The sequence below is a fragment of the Ischnura elegans genome, chromosome 1 (genome assembly GCF_921293095.1).
Source record: "Ischnura elegans chromosome 1, ioIscEleg1.1, whole genome shotgun sequence".
Lineage (NCBI taxonomy): Eukaryota > Metazoa > Arthropoda > Insecta > Odonata > Coenagrionidae > Ischnura > Ischnura elegans.
In genome coordinates, this window is record NC_060246.1 from 91,377,660 (window position 1) to 91,405,474 (window position 27,815).

The following is a 27,815-nucleotide window of genomic DNA, read 5'->3' on the forward strand; positions in this document are numbered from 1 at the left end:
TTGACGTATTTTTATTCAAGGCCATTGCCCATATTTCCTTTACGTGTATTGAAGGGTATTTTGCAAATACCGGAGATGGCTTGGACAAGAAGGAACCCTAAAATTGTCCCGGTGGCGATCTTCAGTCGTGAAGATTAAATTGTGAGTTTAAATTTTTCCCTTTTTTCTCAATTGATAATGTCCCGGGAAAACTTCTCGACTAACATAAATACCTACTGAATAGGGCATTCACATAATTTTTTTCATCGGGTTATAATTTAATTTTGAAAGTTTATTCATATGCAGTGTTCGTGACCTTCACTTATATCTTGGTAGCTGTTCCTCTATCGGTTTAGGGAAGATGTTTATCGTACGTGGAGCGTAGACATCAAAGACTGTATCAATTTTAATGCGTCTATTTTTTATTTCAAATGATAATTACTTTCCTGATTGAACATTGCTTTCCTGTCTGGTTTTCGAGTGGTTCCTTCGATGTTTAACGTCATTTTATTTGCTTAGACCTACGCTTCGTGGAATTGACTTTTCTTGTCTTATATTCAGTCGTTTTTGTCTTTCGTTGTAACCCGAATTCATGAATTTGATGCGATAAATATTTCTACCAATGAATGTAAATAGTTCATTTTTGAAAGTGTCAGGCGTTAGATGTACTATTTTAGCGTTCATTAATGATGCAATTCACTGGCTAAAATGTCTATGTTTTATGTCATATTTTAAATAAATAATAGATGAATACTTCAATCGAGATGTTGAATTGTGATGCATTACCGAGTTCATGTTATTATCGCAAAACATTGAGTGATTTGCACTTAAAATTTAATTTCATGTTGTTAATTACTGTTGTAATGATAGGAATTTCACAAGGTCCTATTTCCATACACCATTTAAGCTTTAGGTTTTTAAGAATCGAAGGTGTGGATTAACACGAATTTTCCTTTGCCTTTTTTAACATAAATTATGAACTCTCTTTCACGCAATGGCAGTAAATTATGAATTATATTGGTCGAACCGCATTAACTTAAATCGTTCTGTCTTGGAAATCACCATTTGTAAATCTTCCTATCAGGGTTCATGAATATCGTCCGGATATAAAATACATGCATACATTCTTTCAACGCTAGCAATATAATGTGTTATAATCGTGGTCCACACGCGGGAGAAGGCCATTCAACGCATTTCACTACCTCAACCGGGTCACGTCTGCTGGAAATCAATACGCTTTTATTTGACCCCGCGTATTGTATTGAACATTTGTTGGCGTGTGGAGAATTTTAAAATGCTCTCTGTCCATGCCAATCACTTTTAAGGGAAGTCACATATATTAATTCCCTCTCTGCGTGCGTAGTCCATGAATGGTCTATGTTGGAAAATTTCACGGGAATTTCAGTACTTGGACACTTTAGGACTGTTTTTTTATTTTTATTTAGCATTATTTCAGTCGTCTCGGTCGCGATTCCTAGACTGTCATCTCTTTACCGATAATTTATCTTTCGGAAATATTATCATTTCCTTGTTTCCCATGTTCCCTCTTCCTCTCCGAATACTAATAATATCTTTAGGGTGTATTTTGATAAGGCTAGATTCATCCCTTAGATCACTCCAATAAAATGGCATATCTACACGTTATTATTTCTAAAACATAAATTTCAACATTAAGATTATAAGTTCAAGTGTTTTTACTGAATTAATTTTCGAACTATTTTCATTTCGTGACAGTCGGATATTTTTAAGCTTTCTGTAAGAATTTTTTAAAATTACGTTGCTTGAAAATGCTAAATCACGCAGTTATTTAACCACAAAGACACTCATATCGTGTAAAAAATCGATATAAATACTTTTCATCATTCGCACAAGTTGGGTGTTTACACGTTGCATTTTGGCGTTCATTCTCGCGTTCATACATTTAGACATTAACCCGTACGTGTTAATGCATCGTGTAACCAGGCCTTGACGCAGGAAAATGTTGACAAGTTTCTATTCCATGCAAAAATACTAACGTGACATTTTCAAGGTAATAACTTAAGTTTTTAATGAGTAATACGTAACTAAAGAATGAATAAATACACCCAGTCCAGCGGGAGTGATGCGTCCCCTTAAAGAAAAGCGAGGGACAGGAATAGGAAAGCATTTACGCCGCAATGTAAGCGCATGAGGCGTAAGGAAGGAAATAGATCAAGTGTGCCAAGGACATGGCTCGAGTGAAGGCCTGCTAATATCCCTTCAGAAATTGAATGCCCGTGACACACAAACAGAACACACCCTTCTGAAAGGGCACACCCTGTAACTCGGATAGTTTGAGGTTGGTTCTCGGGAAGACATCATAATTTCGGAATGAGCTATCCACTAACATCTATCCGAACTTTCCGTTACGGAAACCCGTCTGAGAACGGCCGATGTGAAGTAGGGTGTCGGAAAATGACTTTCTGTTTCTCGGAATCAGCTGGTAACTTACGGAATACTTTTGCAGCGAAAGTGGCTCCGCAGAAACTGGTAAGAAGTCATAAGTAAATTTTCAATAATGGCACGGTATATGCACTATAAGCTATGAGACATGGATGGTTATGGATGAAATTAAGAAGTAAAAAATGTTCGAGACGAAACTAGAGGGAAAAATTGAAATTTTATCTGTGAATCTTTTACACAAGGGTTACTTCCTTGGTATTAGTTAATATTTAGCCGAATATATCCGGATATATTACCGGAATAGAAATATTTTGAGACGGAAACGGAGAGTAGTCTCGGAAACGAGGAGACTTTTGTTAGTGGATAAGGCTCCTGGTAGCCTATGACATTAATCATCTGCACGATGGATGACTTTCTTTGCAAAAATTCTCGTTAACACTGTTAAGGAGAGGAATAAAAAGGGTAAAGAATGCTTTTAACTCACCTCTACTCTTGTCTTACGTCTTATATGATTCCGTTTAGCGTACGTGAGTTCCCCTTCCTTTAGTTGATTTGGCAGCCTACTAATGACATAACGGAAGTAAGACTTTCGTGTAAGTGGCAGGAGCAGTCACCTACTCATGATCCAAACTATTATTTCGTTATGACGCCGTTTTTGTGAACAGGAATTTCCAACAGAATACCTTCGGAAGACTTGGTCGTAGGTCGAATTGGTCCCAAGCTGGTTAATGACCAATACAAATTTGAAATCATCTACAGGCCAAAACCTAGCCTAAAACATTGCTGTGCATTCTGATGTAGACTTGCTCTTTGCCGTACATGCTCTTTTAATGCACAACCTATCAATTTGATTTTAGCTGAAGTGCTTATCCCAGGAAGATTTTTTCCGAGCAAACTCTGTATCAAGATCTTAATTTTGCATATCTTTACTTATGATTTTGGCTATATTTTAATTTTTTCAGCTTTTGATGCCTTACCCTTATATTGTTATGTGCTTATAATTTGTATAGGTTACCTAATTTATGCATTTATGCGTAATAGCCTTAAGTAATTTGTTTATGTGGGAAAATTTTTCCTAGTTCGTCTCCGCCCAAGCACGTTGGCATTTTATAAATGGGTTTGAGAATCTGTCCTCAACGCCCGAAGTTTGCCATCTCGAGGATTATTATCCTCAATGAATCGCTCGCCTCAAACCATTGTTATTTTGGCGTTATGAGTCTTCAGGGAAACTCTTATGCCGTTTCGCTTGAAATGGGTCGCAAAGAAATACTTATGTTTTTCCTTTGCCATTTACGACCACCCTCTTTCCTCCCTCACTCAACTTTTCCCCTTCCTCGGCCGGTGCCCTTTCAACGCTCACATCTATATGGTCTCTTGGCCTTACGCTGGGCTGACTTGCCAAGCGTAAATCAATACAGCGCCAGGCAAATTGAATTAATGTGTACTGTTTTAACAGATTAATAGAATGCGTTTTATCAGGAAATAAATTTATATTAGAAGTAAACAATTTATGTCAATATAGCAAAAAACTTTCAATATTACCTCGACAATGCCTGATTCGCCATTAAGAATGCATCCGGTGGAGTTTAATGACTGTCTTTCCAACTTTCATTTGCATAAGGTCTGTACTTGATCACCTGTGTAATATCTAGCTTTACTGCCGTTGTAGAGCGTGTAGACTGTAGAGCCATCCTCTGTCATTGCTAGGCCGACGCCGCTACGCTCGCCATTGGTAGACTCTGGACTTCATATGTCTATTTAGTACTCTGTGATTGGTGCGCTTCATGCAATAGACCGAAATTTTGTTGGATCCTAATTTTCCCAAAAATTTAATGAGTGGAGGCAAACATCCTTAACCCTTATACTGCCACCGGGTCTATATATCGGCCTTCGCTGGTTGAGCGAAAACTGCCAGGGGCCAATTTATCTGCGCGAAATATTTCACTTTTTTTTGTGATTGTGGCCTTTTCAACGGCTGTAATTTTCGTAAATCCCCATAATCTATCTATGGTTATAAGATATAAATATATCTCAAGAATTGGAAAAAAATCTAGACGTATTAAATAAAATTAAATAGCTGAAAATTTTTCAATCTGAAATGTAGCAAATTCCGGTAAATAGCATTGGTAGTCTTCGCACATCCCACCCGAAATGGGCTGGCAGTAAAAGGGTTAACATAGTTGTTTTAGCTTTGAGGACTATAATAAATGCTAGGCGTTATTTCGTGGGAGTATCTCCTTTTTATACGTAAACGGCTGCTGTCCTAACACCACGCGCCACACGCCCAGGCTTGAGGGGGCTTGCGGGGCAATATTTAGACGTATGTGAAATAACTCAGTCATAATGAAGAAAAAGTGGTCAAGAGAGCATCACTCGGTTGTTTTTACTCCAGAGAAGGCTTCCGGAGTCCCCGCAATCCTGGTATACATTTCGTATCAACCATTCTAAGGTTGACAAATAAGGTCGTCCTTATGGATCCTGAATAGGGTGGTTTCCTATTATTTTTTTATTGCCTAAATCGAAAGATTATTACTCCTGGAGTACGCATTTCACATTCTTAGAGTTTCGAATGACGATATCTATTTTTCGCGATTAAACGAAAAGTGAATTTTTTCAAGCGCGCGAAAACGCGACGGCTAAGTATGAATGCTGGGAAAACCCCGTGTGACGTCATTCTGGTTCCCGCTGTCGTCGTGTGAGGTGACCTTGGGGCGATGCTCTGAGAGCCGCTATGATGCAGGCTGCTAGCAGGTAGCAAAGTGCACAGCTAGCAGGTAGCGTTTGGCTTAAATAAGTATTATTATAACCCTATGAAACGAAGGAAACTTTTCGCAACTTTAATCTTGCAGTTTTAACTTAAACTTAAGAATAAAAACTTTAATTAATTTTAATAGGTGATTATTAAGAGATGTTTCCCTGAGCTCTGTGCCTCATGCATGCATTGGTTATCTCAGACGATGTAAAACTCCTATCTACTCGTACAGAAACTAGGCCCCTGTGACGTCACGTGGAGTGGCATCGCATAGTCGCCAATCTGGCCTTTTTCAACTGCGGTTAAAATTGACCAATGCCATTCGTCAGGGATTTCTAAAACCAAATAATTTGTCTGTCATGAATACACTAATGGTGGGCAAGGAATCGCCGTCAATGAATTTCGTTTTCTTTGATGAAGGAAACTACCCTATTGGTCGGTACCTCCCCTGATTCTAATCGCCTCCGATCTCCTTCCTCTTCAATCTGCTCCCGACCCTCCCTAACCCTCCCCTCTTACCAGACTCGTTAACTCGCCACCCCGTCACCGACAATTCCCCTGACTTCCCAGCGGCGCCGCCGCCCGGCGTCAGGGGGACAGATGGGAATCCCTTTGGGTCACTATCTCTTGTCTCCTTTCCCAAATTGATTTCTCGAAACTCTCGTGACATCTTTGTACCCGAGCGACCCTTGACACCAGGCTTTTCTCCGCCATCGTATTTCCATAAAGTGTGTCCAATCCAAGGTTTTTTTTCATAGTTTTTCATTTAATTACATATTTCATCTGAAACTTTTCATGGAGCACTCACTTAAAATTCTATTTCCTACGCTGAGATGTTTTGTAGCATTTTAAATATTTTTTTTTCTTTGTCAGTTTCTATGTCAGTCAATTGCCTTCTTTCAATGCCAGTTAAGAACAGCAATTTTTTTCGCCAAAGCACTCAATGAGTATCATTTAACTATACAGGCTTCTTACTTTTTCTGTTAAACTTATTGTAACTAATTCTACTGCTAGCTGTAGTAATTACGATGCAGCATTCTCAGAAAGAAGAGAAAATTCTCGAATTAAAGGTGCCACATAATGTAAAAAAGAAATATCGTCATGCATCGCCATCGCGGATTTCTACAAAACAGTCATGATCCTTGGCACATGATAGTTTTGCATGGTACGAGATATCTCATTGTACCACGCAATTGAAAAAGTGGTCTAAACCGTCGAAGTTCGCATCGTCCGAAATAGCGAGAACGCCGCTGCGAATTTCTACGCAAATATCGCTCGTGTCGATGCATTTCAATATCGCGGAGGTGGCAGTGAATTGTTAAGGCGGAATTGTGTGGCGTAGGAGGTGGGAGTGGGTGGGGAAGTGTGGTTGGGGGAGCGTTGTGAGGGAAAGGGTGAGTGGTGTGGGGGGAGGAGGGGGAGGGGAGACCTCTGGCGGATCGATGGCGTCGGCCCCTGAGAACACAAGGGGGAGGGGCGGGAGGGGTTTGGGGGTTGGGGGTCGTCTGCGGAGAAGGAGCAGAAGTGGAATGGGAGTCAAGTGTATTTGCCCTCGCATTTGTAGTCACGAAAATTAGGCGTCCAAAAAGCGTACCTTGGAAGTTTTGACTGTGGACCAGTCGGCCAGTATGTCCAGAAGCTTTCCGCTGTCACGCAAGCGCTAAAGTTTACGGAGAAAAACTCATTCCCCTTGAACCAGACTCCAATTAGGATCGAAAAAGAAATCCAGCAAATATTCTGAATCGAGTGCTGGTTAAAGCATATGCTTTTTACTCGGAGGATTTTCCACACTTCGTGATACACGTTTATATGGCTGATTGCTACAAAATGAAGACGTTATTCTCAGACGAAAGAGCGATATTAAGCGGTCGTGCGAACGGGCGACGAGGATGTACTAGCGGTACTCGAAACGTGTTCCCCAAGATCCAGCGAATATTCTTAATCGACTTCTGTTCAAAGCTAATAATTTTTACTCGTAGGATTCTCTGCGCTATGTCAAAGTTGTTTATAAGGCTAACTGCTACCAAATGTAGACGCGATGCTAAGATGAAAGAGCGATATAAAGCGGTAATATAACTCCATGCAATCCCGTTTTTTTATGGGTTTTGATGCACATTGATATACACGTTTCAAGACATTGTGATGTGCGCGATAAGGCTCAATGCCACGATTTACTGACCTGTCTCAAAGTTGCTCCGTCACACTATCGTAGGGGTTTTAGTTCGGTCTGCAACGGAGTCACTTCCCTCGTAAAGTGTGCTCGAACGCCTTACATTCACCCTGGCAAATCGTGTCAATACGCCTTAAAGCGTCGCTCAGAATATTCTTTAAGGCGTTTTAGGGCTTATGTGAAGCGTTTGATTTCCTTCGAGAGATTCAAGAAGGAATATCCGTGAAACATTGAGACATACGAGGGATAAGCAAAAATATCCAAATGTTATTCCCTCTTTGTCGGGGATTTTACCTCACAAGTAACTAAGTAAAACACCATAATGGTTAATTCAAAACTGGTTTCGAATTTTTAATAAATAGCAGTGACCTGATAATATCAGCTAAGAAAAATGAAATTCCATTTCTTCTTGAGACCGTCGCAGCGCTGTTGTATCTTAGAACATCACCATAGTTCCAAGTCCGACAGAAGCGATATATAATAAGAGAGATATTATGTCCAATGTTCAGATGTAGGTATTGGTTTTGCTCCCAAGTAAAAAAATACTTTAATAAATACAAGAAGGATCTCAGTACGAGAATTTCCATTTTTTGCTGGCAACTGGTGTCCTAACACTAGCCTGAACACGCCAATGGAGGCAGCTTGCGGAAGTGGCGTAGCCGAGGGGGCGTTCCAGGGAGTCCGGACCCCCCCCCCCCCCCTCCCCGAAATATAAAAACATTTGCTTCATAAAAGAAAATTAAATATTGAAATATCACGAATTAAAAAATATTTATTTAACAAATGAAGTTGTTTCGATCATGAAAAGTGTTAAAATTAGTTTAAAACCCATTGCTTAGTGCCCTGTTTTTCAAAAATTTTCCCCATGGTTTTGGTACCCCCCCAAACGAAATTCCTGGCTACGCCACTGGCTTGCGGGTTAGTATGTGGATGTAAAATGGTAAACCCGTGTGTTTTGGGTGAAGCTGCGTCGCTGTATGTGGCTTTCTTCATATTAATATTGTTCAAATGCATAAAACTATGCATATCGGCCGAAAAGCGTGAATGAAAACAACTGTCTTTCACAATCACATAGAGCAATCACCTTGAAAATGGCGTAATGTGCCGAAACTTTGGTCGGTGGGAATAACGAAGTGTGGAAATAGTGAAATTCTTTCATTATATTAAACATCAAAGATTTCCTCTTCAATACGCCGGAAACTTTATCTTTTCTAATGTAATAGCCATTATGAACACAATTTTTGTGGAAAATTAAGGCAATTTAGATTATTTCAGGAATTTATTGAGAATGTTATTCCGGACGTGGCGTTGTAACTTTAAGAAAGTGCGAGGGTGGGGATGAGTGGTCGGCGGTAGGAGCGAAGGGAAGAGTCTGTGCCCCCGGAGGCGGAAAGGAAAGGCTGCGGGGGCGGGTAAACAGCTGAGCGCTTAACGTTGAAGTCTGCGGAGAGAGGGATAGGGGGGGTTTCCCCCCGGCGCGGCAGGGAGCGTTCGGGGGAGGGCGGGCGAGATGGAGCCGTGCTCGGAATGGGCAATCGTCCCCAGGTCCTTTGTCTTTTCACCCTCGAAGACCCCCTTCGAAAGACATCCGCATTGGAAGCGAATCAATTTGTAAGACCGCATTGCTTAACACTGGTTCCGTTTATTCGATTCTATCCGCATTTAATGAGCCATGAATAATTAATTGCTTTCTCGAAAACGCTCTTCTTTTTGGTGGTGAAGCTTTAATCTCCGGAGCAACTGAAGGCCGATTTTATAATGGCTGGAGCATGATATGCGTAACCATAATTGAAGAATATTTGAAAGTGAAGCAAAGAAGTTCTGAATAACGCTTGGTTATTGTTAGTGTTCGAATGCTTAGTTAAAATGGTAGTGGCTTTATTAGTGAAAAAATCAACATTAAAAAATAAAGAAATTCTCGCCTCTTACCCTACTGACACCGAAAGAAAATAATCACGCAAATTTCCTAAATTAATAACTTCATAAACAATTTTTATAAAAAAAATCCTCACTAATTTCTCATTGTGTCATGAGAACTACCTTATTTGTTTCTAATTTGAATGCTTCCCTTAAATATACCTCCTACTTAATTATTTACTTCATACGCCGCGAATAATTATTTGCTATTGTTCTATCGAGAATGATCTTCGTTGTAGTGGTGAAGCTCTATCTCATGAGCGACCTAAGGGCCGATTTTATAATGTTTGGATAATAGTAGCAGTTAGAATAACTAACGGGCTAGAAGTCTTAGATGGACCAATGAGTTATCTCCGGTTTTTCCTCAAAATGTTCGGTAGATAATATTAAACAGGTCATTAGTAACTTTACGCTCAAGTTGTCCTTCCGGTGTTGTTAGATAGTAGCGGCTTCTGATTGAGAGATAGACGGAAAGCAGTAAAATCGCGAAAGAGAAAGCCATTAGTACTTTACTTCTTGCTTAAATTACGTTTAATCCGTATTGTTGCTTTTGCTGTGCAGTGCACAGTACTTACTGAAAGAAACATAATTATTTTAAGAAACGGCAAAAGATTAAAGAAATGATGGCCAGAATGGCGCCCATGCAATGCCACTCCACGGGACGTCACAGGGGCCTAGTTTCTATACTAGCAGATAGGAGTTTTACATCGTCTGAGATTACCAATGCATGCATGAGACACAAAGCTCAGATAAACATCTCTTAATAATCACCTATTAAAACTGCCTAAGGTCGGAAATTTTCTTCGTTTGATAAGGTATTGATAATCCTTATTTAAGCCAAGCGCTACCTGCTAGCAGGGTACCCTGCTACCTGCTAGCATCCTGCGTCGTATCAGCGCTCAAAGCCTCGCCCCAAGGTCACCTCACTTGCGGCAGCGGGAACCAGAACGACGTCACCCGGAGTTTTCCCAGCATTCATACTTAGCCGTCGCGTTTTCGTGCGCTTGAAAATTTTCACTTTTCATTTAATCGCGAAAAATAGATATCGTCATTTTAAAAATCTAAAAGCGTGAAATACGCACTCCAGGAGTAATAATCTTTCGATTTAGGCAATAAAAAAATAATAGGAAACCACCCTATTCTGGAGCAAATAAGAGAAGTGAGGAGCGAAACAGATCTACTAAACGAAGGTCTCTCTAAGGCTTCCAAGACTATTGAGCTACCGAGAGTGGAATTCGTAGTCACTAAGCCGCAATCAACCCCGCTTGTTCAAGTGCTACTCCTCTATTACCCAGAAAGCCTTATAATGTTGGTATCATGAAATCAGCCCCCTGAAACCCACGTGCATGTTGTTTAATGGCCTCCAATAATCATCTTCCGGGGACCTCACCTACGGAGCTTTGAGAAGGGCAACCCAGAAAGAAATTGAATCGCCTTAATTGGCTTGAGACCTTACGACATCACATGCGTAACGTCTCCTGCCTGGCTGAGTCGCTGACAGATGTCCAGATAAGTCCAACGAGACGTAATTATCATTTATCAATAGTGTGGAAGCACCTAGTCCATTTGTTTTTCCCTTTCCAAACTAATTAGTAGTTACCCAAACAACACATTATTAACATTACTTGCTTATCTATAGATTTTTTGGTTGTGTTGTTTCCGAGTCTTTACTAGTCCAAAAACCCATCCACTCTAACAGAAAACTTTAAATTTCAGCCAATTGACGTTACTTTTATCCAAATAACCAATAATAGGTGGCTAATAATTCCACAGGAAGAACCGAGTTATAAATTCACTTTCCGCATTGTTGTTGCAGAACATTTTTCGTCTTTATACTCATGTGAGTACTTTCACATCAATACAACGGCTGATTTTCTCTGACTTTAAAAAGTACCAACATAATTATGCGCTTTACAAAATTGGTAACGATGTCGTAATTATGTGCATTAAAGTATGCTGAGCATTAAAATGTCGACAAAATTTTCATACTGATTTAGATCAATAATTTTTTGCGAGGCTCTATTTTGACTAAAGCATCAATGGCAATCTTACTTTTGCAGTTAAATGATCCGAAACGATGAAACGATTATTCATGTAAGATGTTTATGTATGTGTGGTTTTTCGGAGATTTTCTGACGAAATTGTGTAAATACAGCCTTAACCTATGTCAAAGTTTTCAAACGATTGTTTTCTTTCTTAGTTTTTTAGAGTCGCATGAAGGGAAAAAAATCGGGCAGGGTTAGCAGAAAACAATATCAGTAGAGAAATATCAAATTAGAGTGAACTTGAGGCATGCTTATCTTGGGCCAGTGCCATTACTTCTCGTGTTAGGCCTACCTGTATGTAAAATAAGTGAAGCGGGAATTAATTCCAAGAATTTTAGCTCAATCAAAAATTGGAAACATTTAAAGCCTATCGAATCAGAACTAAACGAATATTTCCCGCCGCATAGGATGCTTTTCGTGGAGTCGCTGATTCATCGGAAGGATAAAATCTCTATTATTTTGATTTTATCTTATCTTTCATCTTTAATGGAAGGAGCTTTAATTAATCGCCCTAGTTCAAGTACACAAATTCCCGGGTGTCAATTACGTTTACCGCCGTGCTATAGTAAGCTTAATCACGAGAAGAAAATACGGAAATAGACTGCAAAACAGCGATATTTAAAATGTCGTTATTTCTTGTATTATCAGGGATGACAACGGTTTCTTGATTATGGCGTCAGTCACTAGGACAACTCATTTCATGTTTACCTTTTTCCATTGTTCAAACCTTGTTTGGATTTACAATAGGAATTACTAATCGTTGGCAAGTTTTGCCTATGCGTGAATGTGCACGTATTTTTTTATTATGCGTAATATTTTTATGACAATGTGGTGTACATGGTGAGGTTGCCTGGCATGCTGGTATTTTATCACCCCCTTCCAAACACCCAAAAGGTGGCTCACAGGGTATAACGTAGATGTAGCTGCACATGTACAGTCGAAATAGTTTCATTATGAATTCCTTTGTATTCTTTTTTTGGAAGGATTAAATTACGAGTAACGTCGTAAACATACGACCTAAGCTCCGTCCTCGTCGTTCTACGCTTTGATCTTGCTTTGATCGTTTCCCGCGCGTTCCCAATGGCTTCCGGCCACGCTCGAGCGTGCTCTTGTCGCCTCGTCCCATAATGCACTTGGGCGGCTTCTCGTCAAACGGTGGCCTCGGAGGCTGGCAAATTAGTTCGAAATCGTTTTGAGAGCCACGACTCCCACTGCCATTCTCGAAGCCAATGTACAGCCCGGAACATTCGCTACTTTCCCCTTCCGCTTTTATTTGGACGGCCTTCAACAAGCCAATGGTATTCTTACTGCAGAGTTCATTAAAGCTTAACTTTTACATCTAGTCCTACGCCTAATTTTATGCGACAATTCAAGCTCATTTAAAATATTAGAATTTGTATTATTTAGAGCAGAATTTAATACATTTATTACCAGTAAAAAATGAAAAGTTTCTTTCGAGCCCTCTCAGTAGTAATTTGTGCAATAGGCGATTTTGATAATCGAAAGTCGGTGTTAAAAAATATCTACGGTCTGGGGTATATCGATGATTAGCGGAGAACCATGGTCGACAAGACTGAACTTAAATAATTGCTTTATGTAAAATAAGTGCAGAACAATAGTTTATAGGCTTGCGTTCTCAAAAGACCCATAGTTGAGTGAGCATGACGGAATATTGGTTTTGAACGCCTCTGCCTTGAGCCACCCATAGCGTGGTTTCTGTTGGCCGTAGCCTCCAATACCACCATTACGGTACACCTCAATTAAGCTAAACTTTTATACCTAGTTTTACCCCTCATTTAATGCGCCAATTCAATTTCATTTGAAACATTCATGCTCTGGGGAAATAATTTCTCTAATTTAAGATGGAATTTAGGACAATTATTACCCAAAAAATTGACAAGTTTTTTTCGAGTCCCACATAATTATTATCGCAGAGTTTCAGAAAAAATAGCATTTCTCTATATTCGCACGGCTAATTTCATGCAACACTTATCTTTCATTTAAAACATAAATACAACATTGTATTCAAGAGAAAAAAGAGACAAATTTCGATTATAAATGATTCCTATCGAAACTTTTCTTCTAATTACTTGATAATATCGGATAAAATCACATATAACACAGACGTCATCAGTAGCAATTACATGTCGATACCTCCACTGCAAAAACGCTCAACAATCGCCCACCTCCATGGAATCAAATCCACTCATCTAGTACTATTAGGGCTCCTGGATTAGCGGATTTGATTCGATTGGCGATTATTGAGCGTTTCTGCCGTGGAGGTATCGATGTATATAGCATTTTACCGATTAAGGTAGGTTTCCGTGGAGTACTTAAAAATCATTATGGCAGCCTCCCCTTACTTCATGTACTTCCCTCATCAATTCACAAAAATCTTCTCCCTATAATAATCCCTCTCCCTTCTATCTAAAAAATACTTTTCTCTTCCTTCCTTTCCCTCGTTTACCCAAAATTCTTCCCTCCAATACTGTTGTCATCATTCCCTACCCGCTAAGCACTAGCTCCATTCATACCTTCTGCCTTCATCGTATCTCATCTAGAAGTTGCGTCTCCTCACCCACCATGTCCAGCACTTCGTCCTTTCTCCTTCTCTCCGCCCGCTTCGCCTTATTTTTTCGCCTCGACAACAATCTTCTCTCGTCCTCTTTAGTGTCCACATTTCCGCACCGTAAAGCGCTACTCTCCAGATCAGACACTTGACTAATCTTTTCTTTGATCTCTTGCATTACGATCCCCTCACAAGCTCCTTCCTGTTCATGAGCGCTTCCTTTGCAAAAGCAATTCTCTTCCTGTTATCCTTACTGCTGTATCCTTTTTCCTCTAATGTGCTACTCAAGTGGTTGTATTTCTATAACCTGTTCAAACTATTCCCCACCTACTTTTACCTTCAGTCTCACATTCCTACCTCGTGATGCTTTACAAAACCTCATAACCTTGGTCTCCTTGTGATTAATAATTACATGATGACTATGGCAATGATTTTATAGAAATTTTGCGGTATATAAGTATACGGTAGGTACTAACTAAATATTAGCAGCATTTATAACGTTGCATGGGAAAATGTTATAGCATCCCCGTGAGGACCTACACCAAAACTGGTCTACCAATGTCAAACAGATGGCAGTCAAAATTCGGATGTAGGGAGCGTATGGGTGTATGTGTGGCATTGATGATCTGAATTGCAGCATTCCCTTTCCACCTGCTGCGGATAGTTCGTCTTCCCGTCTAACCTATTTTTCTCCGACATCTACTGGTGCACCATGTGCCCTCGGATGCGGTCACAGTAGGTCAGCGTATAATGAGAATGGTTCGACCGAAACTCGGGAGAGCGGCAGATGTTTCAAAACAGACGCTCGTTGCATGTTGAGGCAAGATATGCGAAAGTGTGGTATGCTGCCTCAGAGCACGTAGTAAATTGAGCGATGGAACTTGCTTTATGGGACTGGACGGTGGAATTTAGAGTCTCACGATGTCATATATTTCATGGGCCTCTCTAATGCAGTATCTACATTCCCATGGTGTATTCAATCTACGGCCTTGTTAGTTAAAATTTTTATAAATTTCTTGTCTTGTGGGTTTTTTGCATCTTGAATAAAAAAGGTGTCTCTGCAATTACACTCATGTTCTTGAGGACAACAAAGCAGAAAAATATCATTTATCAATCATTCCGATGGAAGGGTTCCTTTTAACGACGTGACAGTATATGTTGAATCATATCCAATACAACACAGCATAAACCATCAGTAGGAATAACATGATTAAGGTAAAGCGTTCTACTGATTAAGGCAGTTTTTTTTTATCTGATAAATAATTCCTTAGCTTTTATTAAAGTCAAGAGGGAAGATTTTAATATAATTATAAATTTAAAATTCTGGATATCTTTTTTTATATTTCTTTGTCTTTAGGAATAGTTTTTTAAATAATTTAGTTACACTCTTATCACACAATATTTTTATTAATATTGGAGTTGCGATAATGTAATGATTCTAGTGCTAGTGTTTCACAAAAGATTATTTGTGAAAATATTGCAATGTTATTTCTCTTCAAAAATAGCTTAAATAGTGATGACTTGATGAGGTAAATTACGTTATAGCAAAATATTTCCAAGAAATCATTGCATTTTGCATTTGGAAAGTTTGCAGTATAGCGGCAGATACTCGGGTAAACTTTGGGCATAGAGCAGTGAACGGAATTTCTTCCATAAAATATTTTATGCGTCGTTAATTTAATGCATTTAATAGATTTTAGTAATTAGTTCTGCATTATTTTACATTTGTATTATTATAAATATTTTCATTTCTGTCAATGATCCTTCTTTAACACTCCTGACTCTAATTTCATTACACTACTATTGACTCCAAAAATTGACCAAGTGCATCAGCTTTTTATCTCATTGTTTGTCACGCTTCCGGAGCTTATGCATGATTTTTTTATATAAATTTAGAATTAAAATTGAAGAACACTCAACAATTCTCATATCAGAGAGGTAGAGTACAGCCGGCGATGGATAGAAAGCATAACACAACTCACAGCAACTTTACTTGGCGTAGCTATAGAGTTGAACTCTTGAGCATAGCGGCAACTGGTTTTCAACAACTTAAAATGGCGTAACTCTGCCTAGAATGGTAATTTAATTTAAAAAAGATCAAATATCCCTTGGCAGAGGTCAGAATCAAGGAATTTAGTGAAAGCCATCGACGGCCCTATAGATTGTGCTGAGTACCGCGACGCGCGGAGACAGATTAATCTAGGGGAGACCTTGAATTCTTCTAGGAGACAACCCTACCAATATAAATAATACCCTTCGGTTCCTCAAGGAGATAAGTATTTTTAATAGAACTTAAGTATGCTCTCTCATTTTGCGGATTGAACATGTACTGCGGCTACCTTTTTATTCTATTTCCATCGCAGCATTGGAATTAAATGATAAAGTAGTGGTGCGAAATGACATAGCCTTCGACACACCCCAAATGTTAATACTACTACTACGACAACCAAATGAATTTTAAAATCTATTTTGTGATTGGTGGAGTATTTCACTCATAGGTCTGGGGGATATTAAGTCAAGTTACGCCCACTTAACTTGTTTTGAATGGAACGATCATGAGCGAGACGGAAAACAGGAGGTGCGAAGGTATTTGATTAGAAACCACTCTAAATTCATCTGTAGACGGTCAGCAAACAATCCCTTCACTTTTTTCCACGCTGGAAAGATGGGGCTGCTCGATATTCCTACGATGCGTTCAAGATCTCGAGAGTGTCGGCATGCGGACTCTCAAGGGTACCTAAATAAAAGCTAAGTGATATTTTTTGTCTATATTGGCTTTGAAACGCTTTGCAAGCACGTGAGTACACACTTCATTTCTATGCTTCGTTCATAGCATCAGAAAATTATAGGATGAATGCGATATTTAAAAGGACGCCGTCCTATCAATAAAAATGGTAGTCACGAGTAGTGAGATCTGTGATTAACTAGCGCTGAAATTTTGTGTGCACTATACCCTTGCTAAAAAAAGTACCGCTATAAGAGCATTTGAATCAGGCATAAAAAGTGATAATGTACTTAAATAAGGCATCCAGAGTGTTTTCCACCAATTGGTCGATTTGAAGAAGCTCATTGGTGCCCTAAACTTGCAGTCGATTTGGTTTGAAGACCTTTAATTATTTTTATCTAACTAGGAACTTAGGTACTTAATTTTGCACATCAAGGAATAAAGAGGTCTATTCTGTTAGTGTAACCTTCTGGCATATTTATGAACCACCTCCGTTGTAGATTCTCTTGCCTCGGAATGGGGCATATGAGGTGATAACCGTGAACATATGAATCTTCTCTGATCTCTAGGATGCAAAAATCTCATTTGGTCCGATATAAGTTCACTTCCGTAATCGACTTCATCAAGATCAAAGAGACTTCTCTGATGGCTTCTATTTCCCCTCCTCTTTCTTTCTCGTCGTTCGCGATGTTGGATATATTGTGGAACAGGGTAGAGTGTTTCTTTCGACATAAAGAACAGAAATAAGAAACTAAACAAATTACATGTTTGAAAAAGTGCATTATCCCATTTGATATATCTTGTATGATATTACGTATGCTGCTGCCATATCATATATGCTGCATTTGAATCTAAAGTAAAGATTTTTATCAAGAGATTTTACATGATTCTCTTTGGATCTCTTGGGTTATTTATTTCGGATCAGAAAATTATAAAATTTCATCTTTTATCATAACTCAAGTGGCAAGACCAAATAACAATACCAGTTTCGATATCAACGCCATTTGTTGTTCAGTAATCGGGTTCCTTTCTCCCTCCCTACCTACTCCAAGAGAAAAGAAGCCACTTTTCCAGTTGAACAATTGTATACGTGTGGTTATTAATAATGTGAGTGGAAATCTGATGGCTCGGGATTTCCATTGTTGGGACTAGATTGTGGACGAAAGCTTCACTGGCGCCATTCTGAAAGGCCGCGTTAAATAGATTCCTGCTCACAGCAGGGGGAGAGAGAGAATCGCTTTAAAACGCGCCTCTTCGATCCGATGAATCTGCGCCGTTGAATGTACGAGGTCTCGTACGGAGGAAGACGCCTGCGTTGAGTTTGACCGCCACAGCATAATTGATCCACGCATCGAACCCAGGCGTTTTCATTTCCACTGATCGGTGGTTCAGGTTTATATGACTGTTTGCTTCGTCATGTTTATGCGTATTAAATTGAAAGGAGCTGTTCCTTATCTATATTATACTTAGCAGGCAAATGTTTTTGGAAGTAGTGATGTGTCGAAGTGGTGGTTATTTATATTTAGTTTTTGATTATTTATAATCCTACGAAGCTCAAGGAAACTGGATGGCATAAAAGGGATTTTACGGTATATGATCAGATGCAATGCAGAGTTGGACAGTGTAGATACTTCTTATATCAGCTTTCATCATTTTTTAAATGCTATTATCTATAAAATCAACTGATTGTCTACCTGCTGGAGGGTCCCAAATACCAGAGCCGTCCTAACCTCCTTATGTCCCTTGCCCCTTCCTTGGTTTCTGTGCAACTTCTGTTTATTCTCACTTCGTTTGACACTTTTAGCCTTCTACTTCCCTTATCTTATCTTCTTTCAATATTCCCTCAACTTTTATATTTAAAATTCTAATAATTATTTATGAATAATATTGTGAAATTATTGTACATTTGGAAGGGGCGGGGCAAATATATTTTAATGAATCTGCGCTGTAGAATTTGGATTTGAGTTTTGCGCTACTGATTTTTTTTAGCACTATGACAACTGAATACGATTTGGTTTTTTTCAATTTCTAAAGGAAATAGGTTAATTTTCACGGATAATAAATGGGTCTTCACGTATTTTTAAGCCAAGACCAACTATCACTTCATCCTCCATAGTGTACGGGACTCGAACAGAAGAACGCCCATGTCTGTTTGCGTGCGCCCATAAATTTATGACATGTAGTTATCCATAGCCACGTAATTTAGAGGAAATCTATTGAGAAGTATAAACAAAGTCCAGTCCTTGTTTACTACTTATTCAGTTAATGAATTCATTCTGTTAATGTTTCAGTTTCTCTTTCTACTCTGTCCGCAAGTGTTCCTTAATTCCCTGTCAATAAAAATGGTGGTCACGAGTAATGAGAATTGTGATTAACATGCGCTGAAATTTTGTGTGCACCATACCCTTGCTAAAAAAATTACTGGCATTAATTCTTAATTATACCAGTTGTTGAGACAAATTTTCATTTTTTCCTTTTTAGGTAGAAGATGGAGGCGTAAAAAATGAAGGTTTAATATTTTGGCTAGTCATCATCTAAATTGCAGTTCTTTGATGTCTTATGTGAGTATTTTTAAATGCATTTTGATATACTATATATTCTTGTTGCAAACCGAATTCGACCAAAGTATATGATAGAGTGCAGCACCTAGCTCCATGACTAAGTTGATACGTTATATGACCCGGATTTCGAGCTATCTAAAATTGCAATGTCTTTAATAGAATAGAATAGAATAGGATTTTATTGTTCGAGGACTAGTGTCCTATGGAACAGGATTACAATTTACATACATATACACTTATATAAGTGCACTTTCTTATTAATACAAAAGGTAACACACATATCAGAGTATACCCAGGTAAACATTAACAAAAAATAAATTATACACGTCTTCAGAAAATGAATAGTTACAAAATATACCAACATAACATATATACACTTATTATTATACATTGGCCAATGAACCAGATGGTTTTTCATTAAGGCTTGCGCGGAAAATTTGATACAGGTGAGCTGTCATAAGCCTTTTAAACTGTTTAATGTTATTAGCCTTAACAATATAATCTGGGATATCATTCCATATTCTCATAGAAGTATTTAGAGGGGATTGCAGGAACGAGTTTGTTCTGCATTTAGGTATTTTAAAACGTCTCCGCGCCCTAACAACCCTATCACAATTGCTAATGTTGACCATTATTCTTTCATATAAATAATCAGGAGTCTTGCTTGACAATAAATTAAACATAAAAATAGAATACTGTAACTTTTTTCGTTCTTCAAGTTTTAGCCACTCGATCTTTAAGTAGTAAGGAGTAATGTGTTCATGTAATGCCACATTAAATATAAATCTTACACCAGCGTTTAACAATATTTGCATTTTATTAGACAATTCATTAGTTAGATCAGACATTACCAGCGAGCAATACTGAATATGAGGAAGGTACAACGATTGAATTAACTTTTTGCGCAATTCAAGAGGTATTAAATGCTTAAAATGCTTAAGCTGGGCCAACGTTATATAACACTTATTTGAAATATGTGCTACTTGTTACTTAATAAAGTGCATTTATGTCGAGGAATACATAATTTATGTGATTTCTAATGAAATTAGGAGCCTAATTGAGCCAAATCTCATAAATAGGAATATTTTTAGTCCAAAAATCAAGGTTTAGAAAATAAAGTCCATTTATTGTGGTATTAAAGAAAGAATGAGGGAAGGCAAATTCAAAAATTCATTTCTTTTGCCGCTTTAAATCGCTTGAGTAGGAACTCAACCACCTGTAAATATTAGCTGCAGCAGGGCAGTTCCATGGTGTCGGACGTAGAATTTGTGCAAATATTCTCATTTTTTTGCAATGTTTCATTTACTTAAAAGTATTTAAATTAGTTGTGAGTTATATCACTTGAAAGACCACTTTTCTAGGAACATTTTGACATATAACACATTACAAAAATATGTTTAATTACTAGTGGAAAAAAATAATTTCTTTTGTGTCGGACGTAAAGTGCACAAGTTTTACTTTGTTCTTTTTCAAACTCTTATTCAAAACTCTATGAAATGTGAATGTCTATGCAAATAAAAAAATTTTTAATATTAAATGGACTATGAGCTTCTATATGGGACCTATTTCACCATTGTTGATTAAGTTATTTTACTGCAAGAAATATTTTTCTAAGGTGTCGGACGTAGGATTTTTGGTGTCGCACATATAATATACACATATTAAATGGATTTTTGAGGGAAAAAATTGTAAAACCCTATTATACTTTTATTTTTACAATGTGGTACTTATTAATTATTCCACAGAAGTAATTGGTATATCAACATTGAAACCCTAAAATATAATTATAAAGTACTTATAGCTAGCATGAACTAAATCAATCTGGCCCTATGATACTTTTAAAATTATATTGTCGTCTTGTTCTTCCGTATGGTTCAGGAGCCACAATTTTCTTTATAATTTCTGTTTTTAAATAACTAATGCAGTCTTCATTGGCAGGCCAGAAGTAGAAAGCACCTGACTCGGAACAGTGTATTAATTTCACCACGGCTTCATTTTCCAAAACAGATTGAACTTCGCCTGGATAGTAGGTATCATCATACCTTACAACAACCAAGTCCTGCATTGTTACTAGGTCCTTAAGACTTATGCTTGTGATGGGTTTTGCAAAATCTTCACAAACTTCAGGTTCTGACATTGAAATGTCAGAATCAAGACTTGGTACTACTCTTTCTTTGCGTTGGATAGTGTCGTCACTTGTTTTGCCAACTAACACAAATTGGTCTGAACTAGCTGGTTTCACATAGTGCACTTTGTGTGTATTCGAGACCGGAATGCCTGACTCCCAGACATGTTGCACTTCATGTTCCTTTTCTTGCACATCATTACTAGACAAATACTCTATCATAATGTTGGGGTTTCTTAAGGTTGCAATTTCAGCAAAGTTTTCTGCAGAGCTCAAAACGATTTCTGTATTATTTGCTTTGTCATAATTCCAAACACTTCTCTTAACTTCTCCTCCTATCTCATCTACTACCCCTTTCCCATGGGAGGTTGCGAAGTATTGACAGTGTAAATTAATTTCAAATCTACTCTGAAGTAAAGGAAGAACAGAAACACCTTCAGAACACATGAAATCAACAGCAATGCACCAGATCAACATTGAACTAAAGTGTAGAAAACTAACAACAAGTTTTCCCTGCTTTTTCCCAATGGGCTTGTTATTGTTTCCATAGAGATTGTAAAGCCTTTATACTTTATTTATTAGTTAATGTTAAATCCAATAAAATGAAAAAATGTGGTTTACATCATTGCTGTTGTGGTGAAGTATTTTTTCTTAAAGTATAATAAATTATTAATACCAGATTTCATTTTTAGGTTATCCTATATGGATTATGCTTAACTTAAGATTAAATAAACACAATTCCTACTAATGATGATAATAGTCTAATAGTTGAAACTTAATACAGCCAATATAAATGAAGTTTGCAGCATTTAAAGGTTGGTGTCAGACGTAGGGTCAGACGTAGACTTATTTTTCTACGTCCGACACCAATGTTTCAAAAAACTGCGGGACATAATTATTTTTCAACTCCAGGGTCTTTTAGCTATAAATGAACTCACTTTAAATCTGTACTAACATGGCTTTAAAAAAATGTGTGTGACTGCTATAAAACTAAAACTTCTTTTTTGGTGTCGGACGTAGAACAAAATGTAATTCAAAGTTAAACTACTCTGTCATGGCAACTAAGAGAGTTAAAAAGTTGCAAATGGCAAACATTTTTTCTCTGTTTCCTTAATCAACCAAAAACATTAACTTTGGTTTGATATGATTTTTCTTTTTTATTCCATTTATAATAATATGACGTTGTTGCACAAGCCAACGAGAAAAACACCGAATGAAATTGGAAAACGAATTACCATTTCTTTAAAGCATGGAAAATTTTCCTAAAACATATGCTAGAAATTTATAACTGGTACTTTTAGCTTTCCAAAAATGTATAATACATAGGGGTTTGAAATAAAAAAATAGTGTTGAGGTTTGCAATTTTGTGGAATTGCCCAGCAGCGTAGTTTAATGAATGCTGTAAATACTGCACAATATATGCAGTTAAATTTATCCTTTTGATGGAGTCCTGAAAATTACTTTCGATGCAATGAAAACTCTAAATAACAGTGTAGCACTACCTTCACTGAAGAGTAATGTCATAATTGCTTATTGAATAAGAGGACTAAATGCAGTCGTATCTCGTGACATCTAGTATTACACCAAAACTTACCACTTTCAAATTTAGGAATATTTATGCAGCACAGTATTTGACTGAAGATTATGAAGGAAATGGAATACGTTTTTATACACATTTCAGTCACATTTTCATTTGTGGATGCAGCTGATATTATACGCAGTACCCATATTTTCGTTGCTCACAAAAGGTTGACATCTTAAAAAAAAATATATAGATAAATTACTGCGTAAAAACTGAAAATGTTTTTCATCTTATTGAAGTGAGGCGTAATATGACTTTTCCAGGCCATCTTTCACGATTTAGGACTTCTTTGGTTATATGTTAGGAGAGACGATTGATGATGCAACATCGACCATTAACTTTGTTTTATTTCGTAATATCCGGCCTCCGCCAACTGATCTAATGGAAAGTTATTCGGTGGACAGCATTTTAGCGCGACAGAGAGGCAGAGAAATAGACCGGTAGACTGCGTGCCCCCGCTATAGGCTCCAAATCACCTGGGGGACACGGCACGTGTACAGTGCAACAGGACGCGTCGTATTGGCCGGGAGACTGAAACAGATACGAGCCCCCAGTTTCCTAGTTAATGTACGAAGTGAATTAAACTAGCAGGTATAGAGGAAAGTACTATTTTTAGGTCTTCATTTATGATCTCATATTTACATTAACGTGTGAGTATTATATTCCCTTGTCCCTAAAGAAAACCAATTCTTATACAAGCGTACGTGGCTTAGCATGATGAAAATATGTTGTAGTATCGTTAAAATAGAACAAAAATGGTGACTTTCCATACAAAATGTATATAAATTCAACTGTCCTTGGTGTCATATCCTCGTACGTGCCATTATTTAGTGGATCCTTTTTCACTGAATTCATATCAACCCATTGGTCACCATAGAATTTACCTTATCGAATATAATTTTGTGCAGTGATGTAACAGACGCTATCTAAATTATACTTTATTCTGCTCAATTGCAAGGACAAATTTTCACTTAAGTGGGAACATCTTTTATCTGATATTCATCAAAGTGAATATTAGCTACCCTGACGTTTCTATCAACTTCTTTCACCCAAAATATCAATTTTTTGCGACATATATGTATAGCGACAAATACGAATGCGGATTTAATCACATTTGAGACAATACTAAGGTCTGTAACCATCTTTTATTACCACCAAAACGCTTTTAGTAATCTGGTGGGACAGTCAACTCGATGAGCTCGTTTTAATATCCGTTTTTAAGAAATTAACATCATTTATTTACCACACAAAAAGAATTTTTTCTATCACAACGGAAAAATCTTCACAGGTGAAAATGAGCTTTTTTACGAGGTAGAGGATGAGTGAGACAAAAAGCGGGGCTAAACTGGAACAATAAAAACGACTTACGGTATTTGGGTCATCGCGTCAACCTTTGTTTGTTTTAATCCAACGACCCCCGTGGCTCTGCTATTCTTTACTTGCATCCTTCTTTTTTTTGCACCGGCTTTCTTTCCACTCCCTTCCCTTATTTCATTTCACCAAAGTGTATTATTCTGCCCCTCGCGGGATAATTATCCTCTGCAACAAAAAAGACCACCCGTCAGTCACAACGATGCAAATAAAACAAGAGGTCGGAGATGACGTTGTTCCCCGGGCTTAGAGGGAACGATCCTTTAACCTCCATCCTCTCTGCCTTCGCCTCGCGCCGACAAGCAATTTACTTCAGTGTCGGATACAGAGAGGATGAAAGACCTCCGCCACACGGCTGCTTTTTTACGTTTCCATTGCATGACACCCTGGCGGGCTCGTAATTTTTTTTCTGAGCGATGTCATCTTTTTTTTTTTCTTAGCAATAAAATCTCCAGATCTTCTATAATGACTATCTTCTACAAGGAAACGATTACGGCAACAGGTTTTTGTAATGCTTTTGGGAAAAAGCAGCCATTGCAACCCATTCTCTTGCAGAAGTTTACATTTTTTGTCATTAGCGTCAGCTATGTATTTGGACGCGAGCAAAAAAACTACGAGAAAATGGCCGTCGGGTTGAAACATAATCGGTATCAAGCTTTCACTCGGGAGAATAAGTTTATATATCGATATTATAATTAATTTTTATTATTGTTGCCGACCTCGGTGGTGGCGGCTCCTTGCCTACCAAATAGGTGGTCGTCGGTTCGAGTCCTGCTAGGGTAGGTTGCTCCTATGCAGGGCATGGTTGTTCGTGATAATGTAATTGTTATATAATTGTTGAACACCCCGATGTAAAATGACCAAAATATGCTGCATTTGGTGGCATTGGAATAAATATTTTAAAATATTACAAAACTTCGAAATTGATATCCATTTTTCCTTCATGCATCGGTTACAAATTCTTTCATGCTGTATTTCAACTTATTCCCGATTTCCTAAAAGTAATTGCTGATTTTTTTTAAAATTTCAATTTAGAAGGAAATTGCATAAAAGAAGACTCATACTTGAATATAAAAGTGGGTAGTATTTAACTACCAGTTTTACGTAACCCAAATTAAACTGGTGGTGAAATACTACCCAGAGCAATGGTAATAACTGACTTTATGTCTGACTGATATCTCTCTGGAACTCGACTTGGCAACACGGTAAAGTTTTCGTATTGACAAGCACCCGATTCATATTGAATGAGTGGTCATAGCAAATATTTCTTTCGATATAAGGTTCTTTGCATGATGTCAGATTTATTTCACACAATAATATTTTCTTAACTTTCTTTACCGTCTTTGATGAAAACCTTACATCTGGGCATCTAAAACTTTGAGATCTATCTCATCTTGCAAAATTCGGTAATTCATCTCTCTGTAAAAGTATTTATCTCATCTTAAAGGTAATTATCTCTTATTTTATTTATTATTATTTTTATTTATTATTATTACCTTTTCCACGTATAATTATTTTTTGAAGTAAGATTTCACGCTTTCGTTTTCTTTTGGAGCTGCATGTAGGTAGAGGATTAGAAATTAATTCTGATTTAGGCCTCTGCTTCTTTTGCAGTTAACCTTCAAAAATGTTTCCAAAGTAAGTGTTTTTATTTCCAAAAGAATGGCGAGTTTTACAATGGCAATTATCTCCCAGCGGAACAATAGAAGATACATTTGAATGGTAAACCATATTTAAATGCATGCCATTCTCCTAGTATTGAAATAGTTCGATACACACCAAAAACTTTAAATATTTTCCCCTATTAAACATTATGAACAGCTGCGCATATTAATTTCTACTTAAAATTATTTTGTGAATTGATGCAAATATTTTCGAACTAGTTCAGATTTCTGGTCTCTGGGAGTTCTCATAACAAATATTAGTAATTTTTGATGTACAACTTAAGAGAAGAAATTATTTTGGAAGTATTTGAGATCACTTGAACAGTAAGGGATGGGAAATTGTTTAACAGAAATGCAGGTGTAGAGTATTTATCATTCTGGTATTGAGTGACCTGAAGTGATCTGGAGAAGATTTCTAGATCGGAAGCCATGGGGTCATCCGCACTGGATCAATAAATGGGCACGCGTGAGCAGAAATGATGTATTGGGAGAGAATCATTGTATACTACAGCATGGCGACGTTCATTGGCAGTGTAGTAATTAGGTACTGATTGCTAAGTAAGGGTAGAGAGAACGCAAATCATGAACCTAAACTGCCAATTCGTTTCTCTGCAAAGTATGGCATCCTAACGACGACGTAACCCTAGCGTAAAAGATTCATTCGCTAGGAGAGAATTTTAGCAATTTTGTAAACTGGACGTTAAGTTTGCGAACTGATTTCTACACTTTTGCTTACTGCCCAAAAGCTAGTAAATAACGGAGGACTGACTTTATAATGTCTAGTAGCGTTACCCGAAACATGATACTATCATTTCTATGAAATGAGAAATGTGAAAGTTACAGTAAAGCAAATTAGTTCGGAACAAAGTTTTGTATAACTGGTGACCATAAACATTAAAATGCGATAACTCAGGTTTTCATACTTCGCACGACGTCAATCTCTTTTTGGTGGATGCGGAACTTCCGATTTCGTGTCGGCAATGCCTCGTGGGGAAAACTACTCTTGGTCATATTCATAAATGCCTTACACATTAAATTCGTAACGATATTTATTCCTTTACTTATTTTAAAGTTATTAATATCATTACAAACCTTTCTACGCAGGTGTTTCACCATCCACAATGAAAGGAGGATGATTCTTTGATCGCAACTCGGCTTCCTTTGCTCGTGAGATTCGGACATTACTGCCTCACAGCCATGAGACCATACCGCAGGAAAATGCACAGCAGTTGGCGGAGAAGAAGCTCCGGGTTCTTCTACCGCATTTACGACTACCTTCTTCCGTTCGTGTGCCACCTGTACTTCTTCTGGCGTTACCAAAGGACGTTCAACAGCATAGTGACGAAATTGGTCGTCACATTTTTCTGTGTCGTCATCCTCATACTACCTCTCCTCTACCTGATCTTCGTGCCTTTCGTGACGGTCGGGGCTTTTCAGCACGTTCTCATGGGGCTCGACACTTCGCCGATATCAGCTCCAGCAAAAGCTCCTCCGCCACCGAAGCTGACACCGAAAGAAGAAACACAAGCACACGCCCCACGGTTTGCTGATTTTGCGCTGCCTCCAAAAAAGGACGTGGTCACAAGACTATTCGAGTTTTATGCGCTAACCATACCGGAGGAGGATAAAAAGAAGGTTGCGTCGGTACTGAGGGAAAGATTGGACAATTTTTACTTCCATATGGCTGTGTTGGTCCTATCTCAGGAATACATAATGGCGTATCGGTCTTTGTTACTTTATGAACCTGACATGGAATTTGATGATTTTGACAATGATGTAGTGCTGGCGTAATTTTGAACTTATATAGTTGCATTAAGTTTCATTTATTTTAGTATTGTAGCTGACATAGCAATATACACATTTTCCATTTTTTACTTAGCTGTAGAAAAATACGCGGCATTTGTAAGGCAAACTGAATAAACCACATAAATAAA

The 27,815-nt window shown here is 37.9% G+C and overlaps 1 long non-coding RNA gene across 1 annotated transcript; it reads left to right on the plus strand.

Annotated features, from left to right (window-relative positions):
* Positions 1-27,815, plus strand: LOC124153304. The gene is made up of 3 exons (XR_006863613.1): positions 1-141; positions 19,060-19,139; positions 26,986-27,815. It is a non-coding gene; the product is annotated as an uncharacterized LOC124153304 (long non-coding RNA).